General features: G+C 42.4%; 1 long non-coding RNA gene across 4 annotated transcripts in view; it reads right to left on the bottom strand.

The window, feature by feature from the left end:
* Positions 1–16,177, bottom strand: part of LOC117718402 (uncharacterized) — a 54,940-nt gene that overhangs the window by 28,139 nt on the left and 10,624 nt on the right. For all 4 annotated transcript variants that reach the window (XR_004608081.2, XR_013103317.1, XR_013103315.1 and 1 more), the window contains 2 exons: positions 11,542–11,735; positions 3,253–3,408 (listed from right to left, as the gene is read on the bottom strand). This is a non-coding gene — a long non-coding RNA (uncharacterized LOC117718402). The remainder of the gene's footprint in view (positions 1–3,252; positions 3,409–11,541; positions 11,736–16,177) is intronic.

Below are 16,177 nucleotides of genomic sequence, written 5' to 3'. Positions count from 1 at the left end.
GTCCTCCAACATGTTGGATGCTTTGAAAAGTCCCTCAACCAGTTCTCTGACTTTGGTTTCCAGAATGATGAGGTATGTATTTTGAGAAATGTATTATGAGACATCTTTTCCTTATAATTTAGTCAGCCTGAGATATTCTGCTACCACTGCACAAAGCACAGAACCGCATGCAAAATCCCTTCTGAGTTTCTCTAACTTAGGTCCTTGGCTCAGAGCACCATAACAATTGGTTTTCTCACATGAACATGGATGGAAATTTTTAGGTAGAGTGACAGGTACGTTGTTGTATAATAAGTGAAGGATGTAGGGGGGGGGATGGGGTGTACATGTGAGTGACCTACGTGTTTTCGTGTAACTCACAGCAGAGCACTCCACAAACAAGAAGGCTGAGGTAAACAGTAAGAGTAAATGTAGCTCCTAACACCTGTATATTTACTATGTGTGAGGCAGTCTCCTGTGTCTCTCATATGCTATAACCCACTGATTCCTGACAAGGACTCTGGGGGAATAATATTATTCTCATTTCACTGATGAGGAAACTGAGGCATGGTGAGGTTACAGAATGTTGTTGAGCTCATGTAGACAAAAAAAATGTTCACCTCGATATATGTTATGGTTTGTATATGCTTGGCCCAGGGAGTGGCACTATTAGAAGGTATGACCCTGTTGAAGTAGGTACAGTGTTGTTGAAGTAGGTGTATCACTTTGGGTGTGGCTTTAAACCTTCATCCTAGCTGCCTGAAAGCCAGTCTTCTACTAGCAGCCTTCAGATGAAGATGTAGAACTCTCAGCTTCTCCTATACCCTGCCTGCCTGGACTCTGGCATGCTCCCACCTTGATGATAATGGACTGAACCTCTGAACCTGTAAGCCAGCCTCAAATAAATGTTCTTTCTAAGATTTGCCTTCGTCATGGTGTCTGTTCACAGCAGTAAAACCCTAACTAAGACACTATCAGATGCTTCAGTGTCCACTGTCTGCAGGGTTGTATTTGGTACTGGACAATGGGAATATCCAGTCACTGCAGAGCTGTGCTTGACACTGGGCACTGGGAGTGCCCACTGTCTTCAGGGCTGTGCTCAGCACTGGACACTGCAAGTATCTACTATCTTCAGGGTTCTGCATGGCACAAGAAGTATGGAAACTATTCATGAGTCAGAGTGGCTGGTGCTCATGCTTCTTGAGCACTTATTAAGCACCAGGTTCTGAACTAGATACCAGAGCAAATGACACTTCCAAATTTCCTTTCAGTTTTGTTCACTTCCTTCTGTGTGTACAGTCCATTAGGAGGAACCAGTACTAGTCACTTGGGTAGGGGGTTTTAGCTCTTGAGTCTCATCTCAGGCCTTGGGGAGGACATCCCTTTCAACTCAGATGCCTGCTTCTTATCACTATGCTCTGACCCTACCATTGACTCCCTTTTGCTCTCCAGGAGCTTCCTGTGAGCCATCTTTCTATGCAGAGACCATATCCAGATCAGTGCCAGCTCCTCCTTCCTATCGGGTCTCCATTTGGTGGTTTTTCAGCATCTCAGCTAATACTGCAAGGATGCCCCACTACCCCTTCTCATCCCATTCCCTTCTAGCATGTAGGAGCATCCAATGACAATTTGCTTATGATGTCATCATTTGTCCCTGGATAAGTTCCATGACATGCTCTGTATTGCCAACATAAGTCTTTTAGTAGCTGGTATTCAATGTGAATGATGACTAGCTGACCAAGGAATGGATGTGTCCCCTGTCCCAAGCTTGGAAGATGTGTTTTGCTGCCCCCCCCCTTTTTTGAGCAGGAGGTATGCATCTGTCCTTGACACCTTCACTGAGACCCTGAGTGTCCCAGTTTCTTAGAGTGGTCCCCTCACCCTGTGGCTTTCAGTCCATAAGAGTGGAAGAATTCAGCTTTCCAAAGAGTGAGGTCAGAGTACTCAAGGACTAGAAAATTCTGCAGCAAGGATGAGAAGCTTTTAGAAGAAGATTTCTAGACCCTGACTTTCTACAGAAGTGTGGAATCAGCCTGAGGTAACATTCCTGGTTCCCTACTGAACAATGGGACTGAACCCTAGGTCTCTTGGAAGTAGGGAAAGGTGGTGACACCCATCTTTCCAGAAGAGTACTGGCCAACAAGATACCCTGTTGAGTCCCTGGTGTCTCTTAGTGCCAAGGCCTGGCACCTTGGCAACTGTTATTTCTCTATTCAAGACTCTGGATTTGCTCTACCCTGGCCAGAGACAAATGGAGAGATGGGAGAAATGGTGGGGACAGACAACTGAGTGTTCATATCACATGTCAGTTGTGACACTTATGGAGATGCCCAGGCAACCCATAGCCAATTTAAGTTGAACTGTTGAGTAATGGAGTGCCCCTAAGTACGTACCCCTCATGATTCCCTCCCATACTGGGCCATTAAGTTCCAATAAGATACTCGGAATAGCAGGCACCTTTCTGTCATCTCTATGCAAAACCATGATTGGTTCTCTTGAGCTCCAGGTTCCAGAATTCAAGTCCTGATAAATTCAGATATATGCTCTACCTAAGGGACCTTTGTGGATTCTGCAGAAACAGAGAAGGCCAAGGGCTGCAGGCTGTAGTGAGTGTCCTCCATCCCTCCTAAGACTCATTTACCCAGCAATCAATGCTCTGTTCTGCTTTCACCTTACCTCATAAGACCACTTCCTACTTCTGTATCTGCAAGGACTCCCTCTATGAACAGCAGAGGGCTGTGACTATAGCACTGCTCTAAATAGTTTTGTGTTGCTTTTAAACCAGGGTGCAAGTGCATACATGCTTATTCACACATGTGCAAAAATATTTACCAGGTGGTGTGATGATCCAGGCTGCATTTCATGCACAAAGGACTCAGTAGTGATAAAAACAGACATGGCCTGACCTTCTGAATACCCAGACTTACAGGGAAATCAAGTCACCTATAAGCCATCAAGGACCATACATTGATGCTGTGGGCCATGATGAATAAATACCAGACTTGATAGGAAGATGGGAGGGGGCGTGTCTTCCAATAGAGGTCATACTGCAGAGAGTTGATACAAGAGGTGATTCTTACCACCACAGTTACCACCTTGGCCACCTGTGTCAAATTGAGGAGGTGGGTATTGAGTTCCCCATATGGTGATATTTGAGGATAAACCATGTGTCATACCCATGTCTAGAGTTGTTTTGTATTCAGCACAGACAAAAACTCTTTCCACTAGTTTTCATGTAGTAGCAATAATAATGGCAATAGAAGCTCCACTTACCTAAACTTTTAAATGGTATCAGGGCATGCCTTCCAACAGAGTAGCTCTTGAAGTTTCACAACCACTTCCTATTATAGAATTCTCAAATCCATGTTGTAGACAATAAGATGGCCTTACTTGTTTTTCTTCCATTGTTATATATCCAAAGAAAGTATTCTGTCCCAGGGAAAACATACAGAAGTATTCAATATTAATATGTCTATGAAGCTACTGAAGTAAAGATAAAAGAATTATTTGGGCAGATGAACAAATAACCCCAATCACATATAAAGGTGATCAGATAAATTTATGTTGGTCACAGGTGCACATCAGTGCCAGAAGACTGTGAATCTACAATATATTACCTGAGGAAAAGAAAGTGTGAATCAAGGATTTATACCCAGCTAAACTGACCTTACTTAATCATAGTTAGGTTTAAATAGATACAAATATAGTTCTCATGAGTTAGTCCTTTGGGAAACTACTGATAGATAACTTCATTTCATATAATCAGCATATCACTGAGGAGTATGGTCACATGATTAATGATGGGCATCAGCTAGACTAAACTGGTGAAATGAGACTAAAATCTGTAGTTGATCTGACAGAGCTGGATACAAATATGACAAGAAAAGCTGGTGTGGGAAGCTTTTGGGGTGGTAACTTCTTTATCCAAAATCTGAGAATCTAAGAGTTACTGTTTAAAGCAGACCAATCAACTAATGATTTCAGAATATTTAAATAAATGTAGTAGCTTGAGATAGATACTACCCTCAGATAAAATCTGTAGTGAAATAAGGAGGCACGTGAGTTTCATTCTGACATCCAAGCATGAACAAAGACGACTGAAGTACAAATATGAAGGTGGTTATTATGATAAAGATACTAATTTTGCAATCTAGGTACTACGGTGCACACCCATAATCCCAAAACTTAAGAGTTAGTGGCAGAGTGACCAGAAGTTCAAGGCCACACAGAATTACATAATGAATTTTGATGGCATCTGGGACTACATGGGACCTTTTCTCTAAAAGCAAAATAATAATAACAACAATAGATAATTTTCCATTCATATAAGAACTACATATGTTAAAACAGACCATATAGTACAATTCTTACTGCTAAAATAGAACATTACATATAACCATAGACAAAATCAATACTAAATGCTACATTTTGATCTTGTGTGTTAAAGAGAAACATTCTCAGATTTAATCACAAAGAAAAAACTCAGCTCTGCAGAGCTATTCAAAATAAAGTGCATTGAAAATATCAAAGCAGATAGCATGAAGACAAAAAGCGAGAGAAAAAACAATGACTAAAATTTTGTTCTGGGGCAATGTGGAATTCTGGTGAAACAGTATTAAATGGGACAAAGGGGACAAATTGGGAAAAACATAATATCAAGCACTACCATTTATAAGTGAAGTGAAACAGCCATGAATATTGTCAAAGCAGAACAGTAGTACTGTTATTAAACTGAAACTTATTATCTAAAAGAAGAAAGAGACAAAACTACATGTGTTATTCAGAGATTTTAATTCACTTTCATTGACCTAGCACCTGGTTTAAAAAAATTATGATAAAATAAGCTTAAAAGGTAACTGAAAGCCTATTTTTAGCATAGATTTTGTTTGTTTGTTTGTTTGTTTTTGTTTTTTGTTGTTTTTGTTTTTGTTTTTGTTTTTGTTTTGAGATAGGGTTTCTCTGTGTAGCCCTGGCTGTCCTGAAACTCACTCTGTAGACCAGTCTGGCCTCGAACTCAGAAATCCACCTGCCTCTGCCTCCCAAGTGCTGGGATTAAAGGCATGCACCACCACTGCCCAGCTTAGCACAGATTTTTAAATGTTGCATCTGAAAAACAGAAATGCTTTTTTATTTTGTGTTTTTCAGTAATCTGCTGAAATGGAATGTACTGTGCCAGAAATAAAATCTTAACAAACATGAAAATCATATGAATTATTTTCTGACCACATTGAAACTAGAAATTAATCATATGAACCAAGAGTTGGACACGTGGCTCTGTTGGTAAAGATTCAGCTTACCAAAAAACATGGGTTTGATTCTCCAGCACTGCATAAATCTTCAACTCTTGCACTTGGGAAGAAAAGACAGGAGGATCGGAAGTTCAGTCACCCTCAGCTACATAGTAAGCTTAAGCCAGCTTGGGATATCTGAAAAATCTATCTCAGAATAATAATGATAAGGTTGATAATGATAATGATGATGATGAAAACCATCAAAACCAAAAGGCCCTTTCAGTTGGTGCCTCAGTCTATTTTCTATCACTAGAAGAGCATACTTGAGTCCGGGTAAAAGAAAAGAGGCTTATTTTGGTTTATGGTTCTGAACGTGGAGAATCTGAAGGGCATAGTGGTGCTAGCATCCACTTGGCTTGTAGTGAGGGGAGTAGGCATGTGCATAGAGAGAAGAGAAAGCAGAACGCTAGTGACAGATAACCCATTCCTTTAAGGAGGGCTTAGCCCACACCTCCCACTAGCTCAGGCCTCTCACTATCTCTACATTGAGGAATTCAGTCTCAACATGACTTTTCTGGAAACAAGCCATTTCTAAACCACAGAACTTAGATTCTCTACCAGGCCATCTGTTTGAAACAACTCTGTGGAAAAGGCAAAGCCAAGTCCACACAGCAGAATATCCAGAGAAAAGCACATCGGAGCATGTGGCTGAAAATGACCAGTGCTCAGAGAAGATACTGTGTTTTATAAAAACATAAGGAGAGAAGGAATATGTTTGGTGGGTGTTCAGTCAAGTGTGGGGAAAGGGGTGCCTCTGAGGGCCCATGCTGAGACATTCCTTCCCTCTGAGGGACCAGCCACAGGATGTTATGGTATAGAATAGAGTTTATTCAGAGCATGGGGAGGAGAGTTGAGGGAGTAGAGACAGAGAAAGGCAAAGAAAGAGTAGAGGCAACCATGAGCATGGGAAGAGAGATGGGGGGAGGGGAATGGAGAGAGGAGGAGCAGGAGCAAGAGAGAAAGAAGAAGGTAAGCAGCCCCTTTTACAGGGAGTCAGGCACACTGGGCTGTTGCCAGGTAACTGTGGGGCAGAGCCTAGACTAAATGCCAACAGAAGGACCTCATAGACTCAGGTCGCAGAAATTGGAGATAAAAAACTAGGCATGGGAAATCAAGTTAAAGCAGTGGTTCTCAGCCTTCCTAATGCTGTGTCCCTTTAACACAGTTCCTCATGTTGTGGTGACCACAACTATAAAATTATTATTGGTGCTACTTCATAACTGTAATTTTGCTACTGTCGTGAATACTAATGTAAATATCTGCTGTGCAAGATATGTGATATTTGACTCCTATAAAAGGGTTGTTTGACTCCAAAGGGGCTGAGATCCACAAGTTGAGAAACACTGAATTAGCAAAACAACAGCTAAACACAGAACAATTATGAAGTAACCCGAGTGTAAAAGCAGAAATCAAGAGAGGGAAATCCAATTATACTTACTCAAAACAATAAAATAAATAACTGCTATAGAAAAGCTAAATAAATAGAACATAAATAGTGGAGTTTGTTTGTTTACTTGTTTTTAAAACAGTAAATGAAAAGAACTTAGAGAGACGTTACTCAACGGCCAAATACATTTGACATGTGACTACGTATAGGGATCTTTGAGGTGTTTCTAGCATTGTCTCACATCCCAGTTGAACTTCACCCACCCACTAGAATGAAAAAAAAAAAAAAAAAAAAAAAAAGAACCAAGGAAATGCCTGGAGATGAGACAGTAGTAAATGATTCCCGAGATTAAACAAGTAAAACCAGGCTATAGGAATCAACTAGGAGGCAGGACTGAATTTATTCAATAGACAACATTAAAGAAAAATAGATGGGGAAGGATGCAGAATTTAGGAAAATGTGTGATTAACACACTTGCACTGTACTTCCAGCAGTGTCAATTGTCTAGACTATTTGGACTCTGATTTGCGGGACAAAAGGAGCAAAAATATATAAATATCCATGTGACAACTGGAGAAAGGTTGATATTGACTAATTATCTGGTCATAATAAATACACTGGTGCATTTGATGTGATTGTAGTTGTGTTTGAAAGGAAGACTTGGCAAGATGATGTCTGTAATTTGGGCACTCAGAGACTGACGCAGAGGAATAGTGAGTTCACTGCTAGCACTAAAAGGACTACGAGTGTGTGTGTGTGTGTGTGTGTGTGTGTGTGTATTTGCGCGCGCGCGCGTGCTGCTGAGTTAGCAAGCCTCAGGGATTCACTATTCCTGCCTCCATGGCTTTCTCTGTGGGTTCTAATGAACAAACTCAGGGTCTTCACATTTTCAAGGCCAGTATTTGACTCATTGAGTCACTTCCCCACCCAGAATACATAATTTTTAATGATTAATAATGAAATGTCTACAGACCAAATGATGTAATGCATAAGGTTTGTTTTCAAAGTAATCCAAGTTTGGGAAAGATGGCTGGAAGTAGACTTATTATTATAAAGCTAACTGGGATGAGGTAGAGTTCAGTGGTAGAATATGCATATGGGTTTGTTGGAGATGGGGGATATGGAAACACAGGGCAGCGGGATTAGAGATGTGGCAGGGGTAGAGAAGGGGTCTCAAACTCTTGAGGAATCTCCTTCAATACAAGAAGCCATTCCCATGGCCCATACCTGGAATGCTAGCACATTAGAGGTAGGAGACAGGAAGGTCTGAAGTTCAGGTCATCCTTATCATAGATTCAAGGCTTCTAAAATCTAAAGAAATAATAATGGCAGGTATTTAAGTATATCATGAACTTTGATGATCAGTGCATTGTTAATTAAATTGTCATGATGTTGATACAGAAATCAACTAACGTAACAAAATAGAAAGTGCAACTAGAACTAAGAACATTCCTTAGTGTAAAAATAAAGGTAGACTCTTAGGCCACCAGGGAAAAGACAAAGGAACAGAAAAGATAGTGGGGGAAGGCTGGAGCCCTGGCTCAGTGGTTAAGAGCACTGGTTGCTCTTGCAGAGTTTGGATTTGATTTCCAACACCCAACTGGCACCTCACAACCATTTGTCACTCCAGTTCTAAAGAGTGTCCCACACTCTTCTGGTTTCTGTAGGTATCAGGCACAGGGTACACAGATGTACATGCCGCAAACACTGGTAAACATAACATAAAGATAAGTCAATCTTAGGAAAAAGGGAAGGAAGGGGGGATGGTAACAAGCTAGCCATTACAAGTAGATGAAGCAAAGAAAACGAGGAACGTCAAATCCTACAGGAGGATGCACTCGACTATATCCCATGGCATACCTGAGACAGGCTAACTTCAGACAGCCAAAAGGATGGGTGTGGTGAGCTCACATGGTGGAAGAGGGAGCATGGACAAGAGGGAATGGCCAGTTCTTGAATCAGCAGAGCATTCTCTTCATGTAGCACACCCCCAGGGACCTAAGGACCTCTTGGGAGGCTCCATTCACATTGCTACAAAATGGGCTTTTGAGAGGAAACTTGTAAAACATTTTCCAACCCCAGTAGCTTCCAATCCAATACTCATAAAACATTCACTTGATAAATTTTATTATTAAAAAAAAAAATCCCTTAATGTATTACACAGCAAAACAAAATCCAGCAGCAAACCAAGAACCATTAGCAAATCATAGATAAACAAGCTGGAATAAGTATTCACAATTCATATTTTACACTAATATTTTAATTTCCCTAATATGCAAAGAGCTTGTGGTAATAAACAGGAAAAAGAATAACTCAAAAGAAGAGTGGCTGAGGACATGAGTTGAAAGTTTGCAAAGCAAAACCAGGCATGGTAGCACAGATTGATAATCCTAGCACTTAGAAGGTCACTGTAGGGGGCTCAGAGGTTCTAGGTTAGCCTGAGCTACCTAAAGAAGAAAGATGTAAAAATCAAATGAGTGTTTAAAATATAAAAGGTATCTATAGCTTGATACAAGATATTAAAAAAAAAAAAAAAAAAAAAAAAAAAAAAAAAAAAACAAGTTAAAACAAGAGTATGATGTTACTTTTTACCCGGAAGATTAATTAGAAATACCTTGATGGTGTATTTTCGTGGTAAAGTTGGATAGGTATTGGCCAAGTGCTGGTGAAAGTGTAAATTGGGATGAACTCTTTGAAACACTGGTCTGAATGGAAACTTTATAACCTGTGAGGGTTTTATGAGCCAATAACCCCATTTAAAACCCAGGAAGAAGCTACAAGAACAGCACAATGGGTAAAAAAACTTGGGGATCTTAATTCCAATTCTCAGCATCTGTATTAAGAAGCTATGCCTGTCTAGAATCCTAGCAGATCCTGAGAGCTCCCTGTCCAGCTACCCCAGCCAGAACAGCGTGTTTCCAGTTCAGTGGGAGTTCCTTTTTCAAGGCAGTTAGCCATAGAAGAAGACATCTGACAGCTGGCTCTGCCCTGCTCCCGAGCAGATATCACCATGAACTGCTAACCCAGAAAAGACCACATTTCCAGAAAATGAAACAAAACAAATTGGCCTGTCTTGTCATCCGCCAGGACCATCGGCACTGGCCAAGTTGTAAATGTGTGCATTCCCTTAGATCCCACAGAGCCGCCCGTTCACCTTACTTACAGTATCGTTTGCAGAAAAAGCTAGACACGGGTGATGTCTGTCAAGAGGTGAAATGATTCTAGCATATCTATTCAGGGGAATATACTCAAATAGCCCAAACACTGAAGCCATGCTCAGCTTGAACAGCTTGAACTCTAGGGAGTTGTTTTCAGGAAATAAGGGATGTGGATCTGAGCAACCATATGCTAACTTCCACCTAATAGAGGTGGACAATCTGTATAGATATGAGTTTGGTTTTTTTTTGTAGAACACTCAGGAAAGGACTGTGCAAAACTAATGACAGTGGCTACTATGGTGGGGGCTGGAAACTCAAATGGGAGGGCAAGAATAAGAATAAGACTAGTAATAATACAACATTTTGTGTGTATCTTATTATAACTATTGCTATATAATTTATAATTTATTATAATTATTGTTATATTACTATTATTACTTTGAGACAGGATCTCCCTCAGGCTGACTAGAACTTGCTATATAGCCTAGGCTGGCCTAGACCTCTGATCCTCCTGTCTTAGCCTCCCACTTGCTGGGATGACAAACTTACATGGTTCCCTCTGCTTTCCTGCATATCGTTGTACAGCATCTGTTGGACAAGCTATTAAAATATTCCCTATCCAAATGAATGTGGGAACTTGGGCAGCTTTAATACATGGGCAGCGGGAAGAATAACCAGTACAAAGTCCAAGGGAAAGCTGGCCCTCTGCTCTGAAGGTGAGCCTGCTCAGGCCCTCCGCTGTTCCTTCTCCTTGTCCAGGGTGAGTGGACAGATGCAAGCCCCAACACTGCTGCTCTATTGCTCTAATAAGCAACCCAGTGGCCAGGAAGCCTGAGTCAGCAGCAGCCCTGTCCCTGCATGCAGAAAGGGCTTGCAAAGGTGAGGGCGTGATGAACGTGTTCCTGGCCTGGGACGACTTCAGAAAAGCCACAAAACACAGGCTTCTCCAGCTTTAGCAGGAACCACCCACCCATCTGTGGGGAAAGCCAAAGCCTCGTCCCAGAGCCGCAGCCAGGAATCCCAGGGAGACTGCCTGGCTAGCTCAGCAAGAGCAGAGGAAAAAAAGAGAAAAAGAAGACACACCATAGCAAGAACACGCATGCACCTAGTCTGAGCCCATGGCTATTTGGCTCCCATGCCACTTGGAAGCCATGCTAATTCCCCAGAAGACTTCAGGTTATAAAACTGCACTTTACAGAAACAACTCCAAAATAACAGCAGTTTAAACTATATGGAAATTACTCCTTTCCTGTGTTTCATATGCCAAGAGGAGCTGCCCATGATGGCTGTGTGCCTCATCAGACCAAGGACCTAGATTCCCTCTCTGCTGCCTTCTGTTGTACTGATTTGCTACCTAAAATCACTTCACGGTCTGTTATGGCTATGAAGGCTCCAGCCAATGCAGCCTATCTTTGCCAGAATTAAGCAGGAAGTGGATTAATAGATGCATTCTTTTCCTTTAAGTATATTTCCTAGAAGCCTTCAACCATTTCTAATTAATTAGTCAAAACATACCCACATTGTAAGGGAACCAAGAAGCATGTTTATTTTAGCTTCACATGAGCTTAAAAGTCAAATGTCTCCAGGGGCAGGAGAATGAATGGAGGTTAGTGACTTTTTCCTATGTGATATGGATCCCAAAACATGGGCTTATGCTAGGAATTCATCAGCCCATTTTTACGAATGTACTCATTATTCTTAAAACAAATCTACGTGAAGGACTTACCTTTACTCTTCTGGGTCCCCGGCCTGGAATCCAGAGTGACCAGCTTCTGTCCTGAATGAGCACTGGTTTTGTAGCTTTGGTGGTCCACAACTCCTCAAGAAGCCTAGGGCTGGCCGTCACAGCATTGGGACTCTGTTATAGACATGCTCGCCAGTAGGATGCTCAGCTAGACCTTATCAGGATGTCTCTGAGCCCTAAGGAAAGGGAAGAGGTGCCATCTGTTCTTCCTCTTAGAGATAACAGTTATTGACCATAGTTGGGCCTCAGAGTCCCTGGGGAAGTGGCTACCAGGTTTGGGTGGAAAAGAACCTTGTCTTTTAAACATCTTGTCTGCTTTTCTGCTGCTAAGGAGCAGAGTGGAAGGTCACTGACCTCCTTGATCATGAAAAAAGATACCAAGATATCAATTTGAGCATCACAGCATGGGAGTTTCAAATACTCAGACATGGGGGGGGGTGTTGGGGAACTCTGAGGGGCACCACTATTCACAGAAACCTACAACTCCTGGCAGCCTTTGCTTTGACTACTTACTGTCTTGGGGTTTCTATTGCTGTAATGAAATATCAAGACCAAAATCAACTTGGGGGAGAAATCAACTTGGTTTATTGCATCTTGTAGTTTATAGTTCATCATCCAGGGAGCTCAGGGCAGGAACTTAAGGCAGGTACATGGAGTCAGGAACTGATGCAGAGACCATGAAAGATGCTGTTTACTTGCTATCTGTTCATGGCTTACTCAGTCTGCTTCCTTCTAGTTCTGAGGACCACTCGTTCAGGAGTAGTATCATTCACAGTGTGCTAGGACCTCCCACATCAATTACCAAGCATGAAAGTGCACTATAGGCTTTCCAATAGGACAATTTGGTGGAAAAAATTTCTCAGTTGGGGTTCCTTCTTCCAAAATCATTTCTAGTTTGTGTCCAGTTGACATAAAAACTAGCCAGCACAGGCACCCTTCTCTAGGTCCAGGGTCACAGACCTCTGTGACTCTGTTACCCTGTGGAGGAACTCTCTGTGACATGGACATTGGGGGCTCCAACCTGGATTGAAATCTGGGCTCTACCTTCTGCTCTCTGTGATATAAGCTGAACTGTGTCCCTTAAATTCATGTGATGAAGTCTAATTCCCAGGATCTCAGTCTGTGACTGCTTGGGGGCTATTTCAAAAGTAAATCCTGTTAAAATGAAGTTAGTGGGGTGAGCTAATCTAATAGGATTGGGCTATATAAAGGGTGACATTTGGATACTGTCACGTACAGAGCAAAGACATTTGAAGATTCAAGAAGTGAGGGCTATCCTTAAGCCTCAAGAGGTACCAGCACTGCTGAAGCCTTAAGCTTGCACTCTAACCTTAAGAACTGCAGAAAATACATTCTGAGGATTAAGCCACTACTGGAAATACTTAGTAAACCTTGCCCTAGGAGCTGACAAGCGGTGTGACACTTTTCTGGTGTACAATCAGAATCGTAACAATATCACCCTTCTCAGACTGTTCTTAGACTCCGGTATGGAAGGTTTTGGTACAGGGTCTAGCCTCTGTAGGCTGTAGCTGGACTTTTGGCTACTTTCTGGGTTCTTCTTTCTTCTACCCTTATTCTACCCTTTCATCCTCCACTTGATAGGAGAGAAATAAGATAGAGGGGAAAGGGGGTGGTGTTATCATTAGGCTACTTCCTACTGATTAGGGGCATCTAGTTCCTTGGGGGGAAAGTTTGATCTTAGCTGTCAGGATATCTAAGTTCTTCCTCCTCTTCCTCCTCCTCCTCTTCTTCTTCTCACACAAGTACTTGACAAATCTCAACAAGACAGTAACCAACCACTAACCAGCAACACATATATCAGGGCTCTAGCATTTATATATTCTCTGAAAAGTCCCCAGAATTCCAAATGTCACACAGTCACAGAAACTATCTGCTGCTGGCAAAATCCTGCCCCTACTAGAGCATAAGGCAAATCATAGTTTGCTGCCGTGGATGATCCGAAGCAACCCCATATCCCTTAATTCATATCCATATAAGAATATGATTTAAACAAAAACATATTCTTACAATATTTCAGTGTTTCCAAAGATACCCAAAAGAGACCACTACAGTGGTCACACACTATGATTATGCCAATTGATAGCACCCAGCTTGGCATCCTGATCCACTCAAGTCCCACCCTGTAGTCCCTTTCTCTGGTATTTGGTAGGGTAAGAATACTTTGCTCATAGTAGTGGACCCCATTGGAGAATTGTCTTGCTTGACTGAATGAATAACGAGTGAATGAAGGCTGCTTCAGTGTTCAATGGAAGAGATCGGGCTAAAATCCCTGCATAGTAGAGTAAGCTGTGTGTCTATGTGTGTATTCATCTCTCTCGCCTCTCTCTCTCTCTCTCTCTCTCTCTCTCTCTCTCTCTCTCTCTCTCTCTCTCTCTGTGTGTGTGTGTTTGCATGTATGTGCATGTGCATGTGGAGGCCAGAGGAAAACATCAGGTATTGTTTATCAGATACCATGCACCTTGTTTGTTGAGACACAGTTTCTCTTTTATTGGCCTGGGCTCATCAAGTCAGTGAGTCCCAGGGATCTGCCTGTTTCTACCTTCTCAGTGCTGGGATTACAAGCATGGGCAACCACGCTCCTACAAGTACTTTTCTGACCGAACTAGCTACCCAGGCCCTTGAACTACAAATGTTTAAAACCAGAACTAAACTGTTAGTGGATGCTTCTGTGCGGAAATGACAGGTTTCTTTTGAGGGTGGGGGCAGGGATGCTAACAGTCAACCCGCCCAGCAGGCAGCCAAACCAGAAGCTCCTGGCTTCAGGCCAGAGGTTATATGCATGTCAGGAGGCTGTGCAGACTGTGTGGGGAACGAGGCAGACGAGGGGGACGTGAGGGAACACACAGGCAAGCCAGTGCACAGTACTGGCCCTGCCCAAGGAGCTGGCAGCTAGCTACCTGTGGTGCTCAGCTGGTAAGGCACTCAGAGCCTGTACCCAGAGAAGCAGATGAGTTGTTTCTGAGGTTGAGACCACAGCACACTGAGGCTGGGTATTGTTTAGAAAGAGATCTACCTCTAAACCAGGTGACCTTCTGATCTTTCAGGGTCAGCCTACCCACCAGGGTCCAGCTCCCCTCAGGGCCTGGGCTCCTTTTTACTCTGAACTATAGGAGTGCTCTCTAAAAGGCTTTTCTTGCACTTGACACAGGATTCTCAGTATCCTGATTAAAGGCCCATGCCGATTATTCTGCAGTCACCTTCCCCACCATTTTCAGATACTGGTAAGAAAAACTTTAGGACACAAAGGTCTTTCCACTCCAAATCCCAACATGGGTCTTTTCTTGGTCTGTATAGGGTATTAATTTTCTACCTAAATCCTCCCTTCTTCATTTCTGGTCATTGATCACACAGCTCCCTGATTTATAACTACAAAGCCAGCTGTGGAATTCTGCTCAGCTCTGGACTGCTCTATTGTCAGCTTCTTGCCACTAGTCTGCTAAGAGGACCATCTGGAAACCGTGGAACGGATTGTGTCCAAAGCTGGGAGTTCCTAGAGAAGATGGGGTTTTGCAGTGAGCCGTGATGGAAGCCATAGGCAGCCATTTCAAGCCAACATTTACTAAGTTTCTATGGGATGCAGCCTAACAGTTACATTCTGCTGCCATATTAAAAAAAAAAAAAAAAAAAAAAAAAAAAAAATCCTGACAACAAACAGCTTAGGGAAGAGTTTCTTTTAACTCACTCTTCCAGGTCACAGCACCACTTCTGTATCTCTGAGAAGCCACAGCTGCAGAAGCCCGAGACAGCTGTTCATAACATCCACAGTCAAGAGCAGAGAGAAATGGACACAGTTCATTTCTGTGTTGCTTCCTTGTTTGCTTATGCTCAGCTCAATTTCTCCACTTTTCTAGAGGTTTAGGACCTTCTGTCTAGGGAGTGAGGCCTCCCATAGTGGACTAGGTCTTCCTATATCACATCAATGAATTTAGTTAAGATACTTCCTCCCAGACGTGCCCACAAGTCAACACAATATAAACAGTCTCAGGTGACTCTAGGCTGGTGACTCAAGCTGACAGAGTTAACAAGCATGCAGGCTGAGGATGTAGGCACATTCTCCTGACCAGCAGGCTTTTCTCCAAGAGCCTTGTTTAGGTACAGCAGACCTTAGAACAGAAAGTGAACTGACCATGGGATGTTGTTCCAAAAAGTCTTCAGAGATACCTGGACAGTAGAGACTCCACCCATAATAATGTCCCTGTGGAAGGAACAATCTCTGAGAACACAGTGGCCTAGACCTCCTACTCCAGGAAATGATTTACACAGACTTTTCTTCCCTCATGTAACGTTTACCCAACCTCATTTTCTTTAGGCTTCTTCTTCAACCCAAACTGTTGGAAATAAAACTGCCCCTGAAAACAGGAGCTGACTTTCACCTTTGTCTAATAGAATAGAGTATTTTGTTCGGATCCGCCTCCCTATCCTGAAGACCTTACTAAGAAATTGCTCTCAGTCATTCTAGTTAGAATTCTCTGGGCCTTTGAATCAGTAAATTTGTAGAACTTTTCTTTGATGACGGCAATGTGTTTTGACTAGACCAGCAGCCAGGGGATACCTGGACTATGGGGCCATATGACCCCTCTTTTCATTTTATCTGAGG

This window comes from Arvicanthis niloticus, chromosome 13, assembly GCF_011762505.2.
Source record: "Arvicanthis niloticus isolate mArvNil1 chromosome 13, mArvNil1.pat.X, whole genome shotgun sequence".
Classification (NCBI taxonomy): Eukaryota; Metazoa; Chordata; class Mammalia; order Rodentia; family Muridae; genus Arvicanthis; species Arvicanthis niloticus.
This window is presented reverse-complemented; position numbering and strand designations above follow the sequence as displayed.